The sequence below is a fragment of the Melozone crissalis genome, unplaced genomic scaffold, assembly GCF_028551555.1.
Source record: "Melozone crissalis strain CALT ecotype California unplaced genomic scaffold, PUWL_Pcris_2 ptg000033l_1, whole genome shotgun sequence".
Taxonomy (NCBI): domain Eukaryota; kingdom Metazoa; phylum Chordata; class Aves; order Passeriformes; family Passerellidae; genus Melozone; species Melozone crissalis.
In genome coordinates, this window is record NW_026535811.1 from 16668112 (window position 1) to 16680224 (window position 12113).

The 12113-nt window shown below is 40.7% G+C and overlaps 1 protein-coding gene across 2 annotated transcripts in view; it reads right to left on the reverse strand.

The window, feature by feature from the left end:
- The window catches only part of ABCC9 (ATP binding cassette subfamily C member 9), a 69402-nt gene extending 64023 nt beyond the window's left edge, over positions 1-5379 (reverse strand). For both annotated transcript variants that reach the window (XM_054282239.1, XM_054282240.1), the window contains exon 1: positions 5281-5379. The gene's annotated coding sequence lies outside the window, so the exon portion shown is untranslated. The remainder of the gene's footprint in view (positions 1-5280) is intronic.
- Positions 5380-12113: the final 6734 nt, after the last annotated feature.

The following is a 12113-nucleotide window of genomic DNA, read 5'->3' on the forward strand; positions in this document are numbered from 1 at the left end:
TACAACTTCCCTCTTTAGCAGCACTCAGCTCAGGACACACATCCAGTACAATCTGGCACCGATAGGAAATGGAGGAGATAAGAACTGTGGAAGCATTAATAGTCCAGTGATCCTTCCTTCCTCCCTTCCCTCCTTTCTTCCACCCATTTTTCCATTTCCACTGTGCTGGGAATGAGCTGTGGCTGGAAGTGGAGGATTCATATTCTGCATCTGTTGGTATGTCCCAAATTTCATAGCACCTGCTGCTGGCAGTTCTCTGGATCTTCAAGAACGGTGTATGAAAACACCCTGCACTACCTTAGAGCTCTGAGAAATAATGTCATCTCCAGTGTGCCTTGTGGAGGGACAGGAACCACTCCATCCTTCCCTTCCCATCCATTTCTGGTTCAGAAGGCAGATCCCACACACCCTCCACATTAGTTTTGTTACTCAAACTGCCAGACCTTGCTCTGCTTTTTGGAAAACTTAGATACAGAGGAGACTCTGGAGGTGGAGACATGCACAGAACCATCACCCCCTGGAATAAATCATGTAGTGTAACTCCTGCCTCTTGGCTCAAGTTTCCTAGATAAGGGAAATATACTGGATGAAGTTTTGCTGATATCAAAGGGAGGATGCTTTGCATTTACAGTCAATGCCCTTTGCTTTGAAGCTGAAATTAGCCATTGCTTTCTGCAGCATCAGGGCATGCCTCCAGAAGCTCATTTCCATTAGCCTCAAAGTTTAACAAGCTGTGTTCTTCTCCAAAGAAGGACAGAAAGAAAGCCCCTAAGGCAGAAGAACAAATCCTTGATTTCTCTAGACAGTACAGGGTATTTTTCAACAATGCTTTTGCAGTTCCACTAAAAATAACAGGAGTTGGACCATGACAAGTTTTCAGATGCAATCTCTCATCCAAGAAAACAGTGCAGCCTTCAGTCTTTTTCAAATAAAAATTTGATAATATAATGGCAAAATTTCTTGTGCCCACGCTCAGATCTCATGGTTGGAAAGTACAGTGTAGCTACAGAAGGACACATTTTTAAGGGCTGCAAACAGATTAAGCTTCAGGCTAATTAAAGAGTCAAAGTTGCACCTTTAAACAGCATTTCAGAATTGCAATTTAAAGAGATTCTAATAATTTTAAAGAGTTTTAAAAGGCCTCAACTACACTGACTTTTAATGAGCCCTAGTTTTGAAAGCTTTCACTCATAAAACTGAGCCTGGAAATTAAGACAGTTTGAAGATCTTGTTTGCAGTTACCCAGTCAAAGAGAGAAAAGGCACCATTCCCCTCTTTCTCTACGACCGTAAGATTTCATGAAATGAAATGAAAATGTGAAAATTAAGAACAATAAATTAAAAACAAAAAAACAAACCACAAAATAAAGCCAAAACATGAAGAATTGAAGAATTGCAGTTGTGCTTACTGTTGTAACTCACTGAAAACTGTAGCAGGAAAGGAAGATGGAACACTTCTATAACTGACCACTGATCAAATTTGGTTCCCTCAATAAAAATTAAACTATTAAAGTATTCTTTCTTTGGCTTTTACTCTACTAGTAAGAAAATGCTGGGCTTCCGTCAGAACTACATCTGTAGAGAGGGAAAAAGAGCTATCTTGCCCATGTGAGGAAGTGCTGCTTGTTTCTCTCCATGCTGAGCTTTATGCAAGTACATAACTAAATACACTGAATACTTATTCTGTATTTTCCATCAAAAAAATGGCAGAATGTTAATCACACAGAACAGCAAAACTTTTAATGCTGAAGGTCTTTGAATTAGGCCTAAGCAAATGAGAATACAGAGCTCACTCAAGTTTTCCCACCCTGTGGTTAAAGGTGATTTTCTCCTTCACAAAGATGAGGAGGCAGACTTTATAGGCCACAGTGCGTATGTGGGGAGAGATCAAAGAGGTAAAACTGGGCTGCAGAGCCACAGGAGGAGAAATTTGAAGAGATTTCTGTTGTAACAGGGATGGAAGAGATTAAAGCCTTTAATGCTCCAACTCAATGCATTCCATTCCAGAGCAGCAGCTGCCCTCCTACACCTGCCAGGACCCTTCCTTGGGAACACTGGGAACAGCACTGCCTGGAAGGGTACACAGGTGAATTAAGCAGCAAAGCCAGATGGGTTTATCACCCTCTGCAGTCTGCCTGCCTTGCTGTGGGCTCACAGTCCAGCAGAGAGCCACACAAGCATAGTTCAGCCTCACAATTAACAGTCCTAATCAATGTGGTGCTGTTCCCAAGATAAGAAGCCCTGTTCACATCAAGCTCAGCATCAGAGCTGAACTGCTGCAGTTGTCCTACTTTAATTCCCAAGCTGGCTCATGCAGGACTGTCTCAAGGTCATAAACACAGGAGAAATGTCCATCAGCCTCTTAGCAAAACTGTATCTGTGGGGCCCAAAGGAAGGGAGAGGCACTGGAAAACAAATGCCTCTTCCTCTCATATGCATTGACCTTTCTCTAAGCTCATGCTCAGGTTGGAACCTTTGGAGTTGAAAGCTTCTCTACAGGAAGATGGCTTTGACTGGCCAACAGCAATGTCTGAACAAAATGGGAGCAGTCTAACTGCCACATCGAAAACAGAAATTGTGTAACCTAAAAGTGAATACTCTGGAGAAAACAGATGAAGGGTTAGAAAGTTATTTTGAAACTTGTTGGTCATCTGCAGTTATGAAGCACTACTTCTCATCAGGTAGCAGCAGCCATTCAGAATAACTGTTGAGGGGCTCATAAACTAATTTAAAAAGACAATGTTATTCATAGTCATTGCAAAAAATGGCTTTCCCAGAGAAAGTGTTGCTTGCTGTTGAATACAGTAGGCCAACAAGTTATGCTGGGGCAACTGCAGCAACGTGGGTACATCACAATTTGCTTCACTGCTAATTACAGCAGGAATGTTACACGTTATTATAATATTGCCAAGCATGCTAGGTTTAATCTATGATTTCAGACATGGAAATGTAGTAATGGGACAAAGATCATCTGATAACAAGCATGTGCCATCTGAGGTTACCAGCTACATTCAGCAACCCAGCAGGAGTACCAAGTGCCAGGTAATTTTTTGTTTTAACACTTGTAGGCTGGAAGGCCTCCGTCTTTCTAAGTTACTGTAAAATTACTCACTTTAACTTCTGTCTTTATGAACTCTACAACTCATCAGAGATTCTCAGAGGTGGTTTTTCCTTCTCCCTTTGAGAATGGCCTGTGCAGAATAGTCAATATGAGCTAAAGCCATCAGCCAAACTTCACAGAGAGGGGAATGGAAAGAACAATTAGGAGGATGGGCCCATGTTGGCACCAGTGGAAGGTAAATTTCAGCTCTCCTTTACATCATTTGGGAATCTGATTCCCTGTTGGTTTACTTTAATGAGGATGTGAGCTATCTAAACAGCAGTTCACCCTCCAATGAAATAGCTAAAAAACCCCTCATGTCCTTTAAGCATTTAAATTTTTATGCTAGGGTCCCCGTTACTGGCAAGTTAAGACTTCCTGGTTTTAGGCTAAGGTGGACAGATACAGGCATAAGAGAATAAACAGAAAACAGAACAAAAGTGATTCATGAACAAATATTCACTGTGACGAGGAGAGAAGTTTTGAGAAGAAAGAAAATAGGTCAAAGTCGTAAACATGGAAATGACAAAACACTGAACCTAAACACTCACAAATCTCATTTTAACAAGGATAAATGGGGATTCTCAGGGCACTAAGCCAGTTCATGAGATATATTTTCCATAAGCAATTCTGAAGAAGACAATGGGAAAATGGTAGATAATCTAAATTTCCATTAAAATTATGAGAACATCCTCACCAAGTGCAAAACTATAAGATTCCTAATTAAAGACAATTTAAGTACCTTAAGGGTCTTTTAAAGTGGACTTTAAAATCTTCATATTCAAGAGTTTGATCTTACCTGAATTATCACTCTGATCGTCATGCTCTGCAAGGTACTTATGACTACAAAAAAATGAGTATAAGTACACTCCTCAGGTGGAGCTTGTTTTGGGGAATAAGAATATTTTGAAAACATTTATTGCAGTAGTTCTGTTGTCCATACTTAAAAAAAATTTATAAATTGATAGTTGCACTTCCTAATATATCTGTTTACAGAGCATACTTGTGTCTCAGTTCAGATCAAATTTCATTTTGGTCGTAGATAAAATGTGGATTATATGCCCATATATACATATAAACATGTATGTATATACATATGTGTATGCATATAGGTGCAGGGTGAAGAAAATACTCAGAGTTTTACAAAAGTACTTAGTTCTTATCTTCTGGATAAATCACAAAAGTAAAATTTGTCTTTCCTTCTGGAATTTCCCATAGTAAATTTTAACTAAGGACAAATTTATAGCTTTGAATGGAAGGCCTAACTCTGAGGTTTTCCACATATTTTAGGTTAGTGCTCTGAATATTTTTCCTTTCTAGGTTGAAACCTTCTATTTTGCTCTTCTTACCTTCCTAAAAGCACTCTAACCCAACCCATGTGATCTATAGTCTTGCAAAGAGTGCTGCTGAGCTAACGGCAGAAAGCACTGTCCCTTTAAAATCTATTTTATCAAAAACGACCCAATACAAAATACAATTTTCTTTTTATTCCTTATTTAAGCTGTGACCACGTATGCTCCACAGACCCCTCGTCCTTGCTAAGCGCTGTCCCAGCTCCCCTGGGCCTCAGGATGATGAGTTACCTCTGGTGCTTGTCAGCATTCGCAGCGCTAACTGCCGTGTGCCACAGCCTGATCCAAACGGTGCTGAAGTCAATGCAAAGAATCTCATTGACTTCGGGAGCCTTCTGGATCAGGCTCCAAACACAGGGAAAATCACAACGGCAGTGCTGCTAAACAGGCTATTGGCACTGCAAAGCATTTTACACAAACATCTGCAGTGGTCTCACACATCTAAATACATCGCTTTTTTTCTTTTTCTTTCTTTTTTGGAAAGCTTCTCCACACAATGCAATCCCTAACACCAGCGTGCTACGCTGCCTGCTGTAAAACCTTCTACTTCACATTGCCAAGACAGGACAGTTTAAAAAAAGAAACATAACCCTGTGAACAGCAGCAAAGAAAACATCAGCAGGAGGGGACGGTAAAGAGAGAACGCCTGCGAATGAAAAAGGAAAAAGAGATTGGAGTTGTAATCCCAGGAAAGAACGAGGAGCAGCCCTGTCCCACAGATATAAAGGGAAGGAGGAGGAGGAGGTGGTGGTTAGTGGGAGATAATGGGGGGAGGGTCATCGCATGCCCCGTTTGGTTGCTGAATGTTAGATCAAACTCTGCAGCTTACCTTTGTAAACACAACCCCAAAATACAACCCAAAGTGTCACTCGGTTGTGCTATGTGATCAATATCATACCGATGGCAGGATTTTCCTCCACTTAGTGAAGCCGCTCCAAGCCCCGGAGTGGATTATTTTTAGGCTGGTGATGGGAAGATCAGCTGCTGCCTCCTATCGAGTTTCCAAAGTGCACAAACTCTTCTTGCCTTTCTCATACGCTGAAGGGGGCAGGAAACTGGGAAGAGACAGGCAAGCAAAAAGCACCAATTTTTCGCCTGGGATTTCTTCTGCTTGCTTTTATTTTCATTTTTCCCTCTCTGGAGCAGTAAGATTCCAAGAAGCTGCATTGCAGCACATGGACTATTGGCAGATGGCTATTCTGAAGTAATTGATTTAGACAAGGTAGTCTAACTTTTGGCAGGCTTGCAGAAATTCAGCTTTTGATTTCTATGTAATTAATCTTGGATAATTTGAATTTGACAACATAGTTTTGCATGTCTTCCACTGTACTAAGCAGAAAAGTCTACTGAGATATTTTACTTTACTCACTTACCTAAGTCCCTCCAGCTCTTCTGCTTAAAATTCTGACCAAATCTCGCTTTTTGATCCACAGGTCTGCTTCTTGTGAAATGCCTTTTTAAATACTTGAAATAAAATTCCAAACTAATTCAATGCTCATACCAGGAATATAGTTTTCAATACAATAGCCCTTATTTACATGGAATAACATTTTGTAGTTGCAAGATCCATTATATATGTTTACTTAGAGGTGAAGAAATCCCAAGAGAGCCCACATGTGGTCCGTTGGTTTGTTTGCTCATTTTCTCACAGCACCATCAAACAAAGATGAACCAAGATTCGGATTTTTCCATTGTGACAGTTTCATTTGTGCCTTACAATTTGAGGCCATATATTGCAAAGATCTGGGACTTGTGGTGCAGCACCAGACATGTGGCAATGCAGGGTGGTTTTGAGTACATTGTTGGAATCACGGAATAGCCTGAGCTGGAAGGGGGACACAAGGATCACCCGGACCAGCTCCTGTTCAGTCATTCAGTACTGAAGCTGGAGGCCCTTGGGACAGAATTCTGCTTAGACCTCACATAATCCAGGGATTGCATCTAGATAATTAGAGAGCAAATGGTTTCCAAGGGATTGAGGTCAAAGATGTTTCCATGTTTCCATGAATGGGGTTACAGAGAATGCTAAGCTGAGAATGGACTTGGACAGCTGAGGCCAAACACTGCAGGATTTATCAAAACCTTGGTAAACCCAGACTGCTCCTTTTTCTTTGATATTTTAAACCTGACTGTTGTGTGGATAAGAAATCAGAAACTTCAGAGCTAATTAGTACCTTTTGTTAGCTCCCATTGATTTGAAATACCTACACAGCTTTACACTTCAACAGACCTCAACAGTTCTCCAAGGCACTTTAAAATCTTTGACTTGTGTTTAGTTTGGTTTTTTTTTCCTTTTATTTCTTCCCTTTTCATGTATGAAATGCTTTAGAAAAAAGATTATGGATTGGAAGTCTCTGAGTTCTGCTATATATCTATGTTGGTTAAAGAAGATTTTTTAAAAAATAAAAAAGCTTTAACCCATCGAATCATCTGAAATGGTACTGTCATATAATATTTTTGAAAAAACATTTAATTTCTGACAGAAGTGAGTGACATTTATGGTCACAATTTTCTTCACCAAAACATGAATATTTAGTTCACTGTTATTCAGTTCTGTCTTTTCTACAAAATTTTTAAACAGAAAGGAAAAAATAAGGCAAAATGAACATGAAATCAGCCAGCATGTTCCATTTTGCTGTTTCTAAATGGGGCATTTCATTTCTCTACATGACAAGCTAAAGTGTTTTGAAATGCATTTTAAAAGGATTAAGAAAAATGAAAAGCTCTGAAATGTCAGAACAGTCAGCCCTGATCTGGCATTTTGTATGAGGACTTTTCGATTTGTCAGGGGGAAGGAGGGGGCACGGAGAGGGAAAAAATGGCAATTACAGGAATTCAAAATGTTTCAGGGAGTGTTTGGACGTTTAAATGGATGGAAACATCACAGGCCGAACCTCAGGTACCCCCACGTCCAGCACGTCACCGGCTTTCCCAGGCAGCCTCCGGAAGACGAGATCTGGTACCGACATCTCCCCAAGCCGAGGCTGATTCAGCTGCAGAGGTGCCCGCGGTGCGGGCCCGAACCGGCCCGGCCCCGCCAGCACCGGGACTGCCGCCCTGGCAGAGGATGCGGTGGCGGAGGGAGGCATCTCGGGGAGGGATGTAGGGAGGATGCGGGGAGGGATGCACGGAAGGACGCGGGGAAGGATGCAGGGAGGAATGCGGGGAAGGACGCGGGGAAGGATGCAGGGAGGGATGCACGGAAGGACGCGGGGAAGGATGCAGGGAGGGATGCGGGGAGGGATGCGGGGAGGGATGCGAAGAAGGATGTGCCACCCCTCGGGCTCCCGCGGCCGCCGCTGCCGCGGCACTCACCGGCGGCGGGGGTCCCTCCGCAGGCTGGTAACCCCGGAGCGAGGGGAGCGCCTGACCATGGCGGATGGGCAGCTCAGAGGCCGAAGCTGCTTCACCTGATGGCTTCGGGGAGGGAGAGGCAGAATGCAAAATATTCTAAGCGGATCTTAACAAAACCACTGAGTTTTGGCTCCTTCGTTTTGTGAAATCCACGGCCCGGCCGGCACTGATTTCCACACCCTGGTGGGCTTCTATCAGCTTGACCAGCTGAACCCAAAAGAACCAAAATGGTGGAGGAATAACATGTGTGGGAAAAGGTTTTCATAAATTAGGACTCACCAATGTGAGGAAAATGACCCAATAGGTGCTGTAGTGTGGATTTCTTTGCCACAGGTCCTGGCTGAGCACTCTCCACCTGAACTGTCTTGGTTCATTTAACTCACTAACCAGGAAAGGAAGGTGGCTGCACTCTGGACCCTGCTCACACAACAAGCTGTTCTGGTTTCAGCTGCCAGCAGCTCTCTCTGCCATTTCCCATATTGTGGGCCAATCCATAAGTGCCCTTCTACAGCATTTATGGCAATCAAAGCACTGGACCATAAAGAGTTTCCATTTATTAGCCAAACGCAGGGAGATGCCTGCAGGCTCCTTGTCTTTCTATTTCTGAGGTGAAGACCTGAGATCACCATAATTTTATCCACTAAATTAGCTGTGTTGGAGAAAACCTCTCCAAAACAGTGCTGAACTGGATAAATTCCTTGACTGATTTTAAACCAACTTACATAATTTACACCAGGGATTTATGCTAATAAAAAAATCAGAGTCGATTATATATTATAAGTTATGGACTATCAAGTCTTTGTTTTGCTTCTAAATTTGTCAGAGTGACAGAATCCCCACAGTGCTGTGTCAGAACTCGTGCCACCATATAAAAAGATCAGACTGACAGAGCTTTCAAGACTGATTTTATTTATACTTACAACCCTACTTTAAAAAAAAGTTTGCTGTTTTCTTATTTTTTTCTTTTAATTACACATTGCTCATTTCATAGAAAGAAAAATTAATGGATCTAACTAAATTGTAAGGAAGTAGCAAAGACCTAATTCATTTAAATTTTTTTGTCATAGAAAATTCAGCCTGTTCTTTGGATAAATTGTCTGTCTGTTTAAAATATTTATTGTTATTAAGGGAGGAGAGGGGAAGCAGTAGAAGCTTAGTATTATTTGAAATATTTTCCACAGCTTTTTTTAAAAGTTATCATGCCTGGTTTCTATGGGGAAAAGTGTTGTGGAAAATATATACAGCAAAATTTCAACAGAACAATCTAAGTAGTGAACAACTCTATATGGAGAAGGGAAGGATAAGAAAATCTCAGACCTCAGAGTTCATCTCTATAAAAGGTGTAGAAATCCACAGGCCTTGAACAGGGATTTACAAAGCTTCTGACCTTTGAGGGACAACGGCGCCGTGGTGGAGTCAGAGCACCAAATACGATCCTACTATTTGCCTGGGTAGCTCTTGATCTTGGCAAAAGTTAGACCCTGCACACAACACAAATTTTCAGATCTCCATGTTCACCTGTTCTGTTTGACAAAGGCTGTTTTACTAAAAAAACAAACAAACAAACAAAACAACCCCACAACAAACCACCAACACAGGCAACCAAACACTTGTGGTTTGCATTACACTATTTTTTTCCTTAAAAAACCCACAAAGTCTGAGAGCCATTCCTTTCATATTCAAGGGCTTTTCAAGGCTGTCAAGGATAATGCAAGATCTCCACATCGTCTGAGCGTAGAGGAGCTGCATCATAAATATCATGAAGTAAACCTTATGTACTACAATTTAGATTCTACCAAACCCATAGACCCACTTGTACTATAAATTACAATGATATTGTAGATTTTACATCTATGTCTGTGTGTGAGAAACTGAAGAAAAGTGGATTCTTTTTGTTTTTAAATAATCACAGAATCATGAAGGTTGGAAAAGACCTCCAGGGACATCAGGTCCAACCTGTGACCAATCCCTACCTTGTCACCCAGCCCAGAGCACTAAGTGCCAGCCACATTCAGCTGTTCCTTGGACACCTCCAGGGATGGGGACTCCCTCCTCTGGGCTATATTGGATTTGAGTCCTCTAGGTTGACACTGGACAATTCAGACCATTCTTTTGCATTGCCCAGAAAATCTTCATTATTTCTAACCCAGCAAACCCACCAGTCAGATTTTAAACCCTCTGCAACCAAATCAGAAATAATGTGGGATCAGGCTCATTTTCTCCCATTAAACTCAACAAGGCACCTACATTGTTCAGTCCCATTTACAAATGTTGGCTTTTTGACATGTAGTAGTCAGAAATAATTTCAGATGTTTAATTTCAGAGTGAATGCCTGAAAGGGGCATTAGATACTAAACACAGAACTTGCCTCACAGAGGATTAAATGGCAGATGCTTGACTGCTTATGTGTCTGCCTGCTACTAGGCTCCCTATATAGCATTTAGAGAGAAAAATACATTTTCAGATGATTATTCTTTTCATTCTAAACCAGATATAGAAGACAGTAGGAACTAATTCCACCCTGGATATGACTATCTCATCCCCTGGAGAATGGCAGTGTCTATATGGTTAAAGTTTTGAAAACTTTACCTGTATCTTTCTCTCTTTTTTTTCTTCTTTTGGGGTATGGAAATAAATTTTCAGCCTGAAATATTTTTGCATGTATATTTTAAAAGGGCAATAACCATCACAAGTGTCTGGTAGAGGCCATCCTTACCACTTTTAGTACACCTGGCAGAACTCACACAGAATGTCTCCCACATGCCTTTCCATCTCTCATTGTAATTCCATAAGTTTTCCTACTTGAGACCTGCCCCATTTGATGCTGGGAAAAATGTATAGCATAAGGAAAAAATAATCATCAAAACTATTAGAAATCTCTTTGATAGGAAAAGATGAAATTCATTAGCCTATACTAACCCTGAAATCTGACATGTGTTGCATACAAAATATAGTTTGCTTTTTTTCTGCAATTTGTTCCATATAGAATACATTCTTTAAAATCCACTACCTTAAGAGGATGTATTTAATCCTTAAGAAGATTCATATCTTTTTTTGCAGGCAAGATATGTAGTGCAGTGCCTTGCTTTCAGAGAAACATTCAACCATAAAGGGTCTCACATCTGCTTTTTATCTAAATCCTCATCCTCTAGTCTCTGAAGCTGCATATCTGTAAGCTGGAAGCTTCTTAACAAATCTCTGTTCAGACTTCTGGGAACAGAAAAGAACTTCTGTTCAGATTCATTTCCATAAAAAGAAGAAACCCCAAATACATTTAAAATCATTATGATCACACTTTATGTTGTATTTCAGTTAATAATTGGTCATCCAGGTAATTCAACTGCTGCAGATTAAGTTCAGGATTAAGTTAAGGATTTAATACACTCTGCCCTGTCCTTTGTATTATTTGCTACCCCTGTATTTAGCACAAAATACTGATGTCCTGGATCTCAGATCTTTTCTCCTTTTCTTCTACCTGATGCCATCTGCTACCCTTGCTGGAAATCAAGGAATGGTAATGTAAATCTAAAGTCCATTTTATAATGCACAGAACTTTATTAAATGTCGCTTTACATGGATTAAAATTGGGAATAAAAATTAATCCAAATATCAAAATTAAGTTAAAATTACTCATTTACAGTAGGACGTGCCAATGGCCCAGCAGTGGAAGACAGTGTCTTAGCAGAAAAAAAATTTGGAAACAAATTAAAACTTCCTAAATTATTCAGCAATCAGCATACTAGAGAAACTTTATGTCACAAGGAATGTTGCAGCCAAAACACTTTCTGAAGCTCCTGGGTAAGGTATATCTGAGGTACATGTGTAATACTTCATCACAGGCCTGTGACACCAGCCTGACAGCATGGTCAAGGGGTTCATATAGGTAAAGAAAAAATGGGATAAATTCTTACAGCACAATTGGTTCAGGTCCAAGACAACCACAATACCATATGGTACAGAAATTATAGAAAATTGTACTGCCTTTGTGGTGAAAACAGCAGTTCCTGGGGAACAGTAGCAACAAAACACCTCCCTGAAGTGCACAGTGATTCCAGACAGACTCTTGGCACACAGCGTAAGATTTATTAATGTGACTTTAGGGATATTTACATCAAATTTGCTGTAATAAAGCAAAAGGTCTGAGAAATGTTAAAGGGAACTAAACAGACTTTCATCATTGTTCACTTTCTTTTACATCTTGTCCCTGTAGCAGGGACAAACAGCACCATCTCATTTCAAGTAGCCCAATGGGTTCTTTTGCATCTTTGCATAAGAAATGCCGGCACACTGAGGCAATCTGGCCACCAT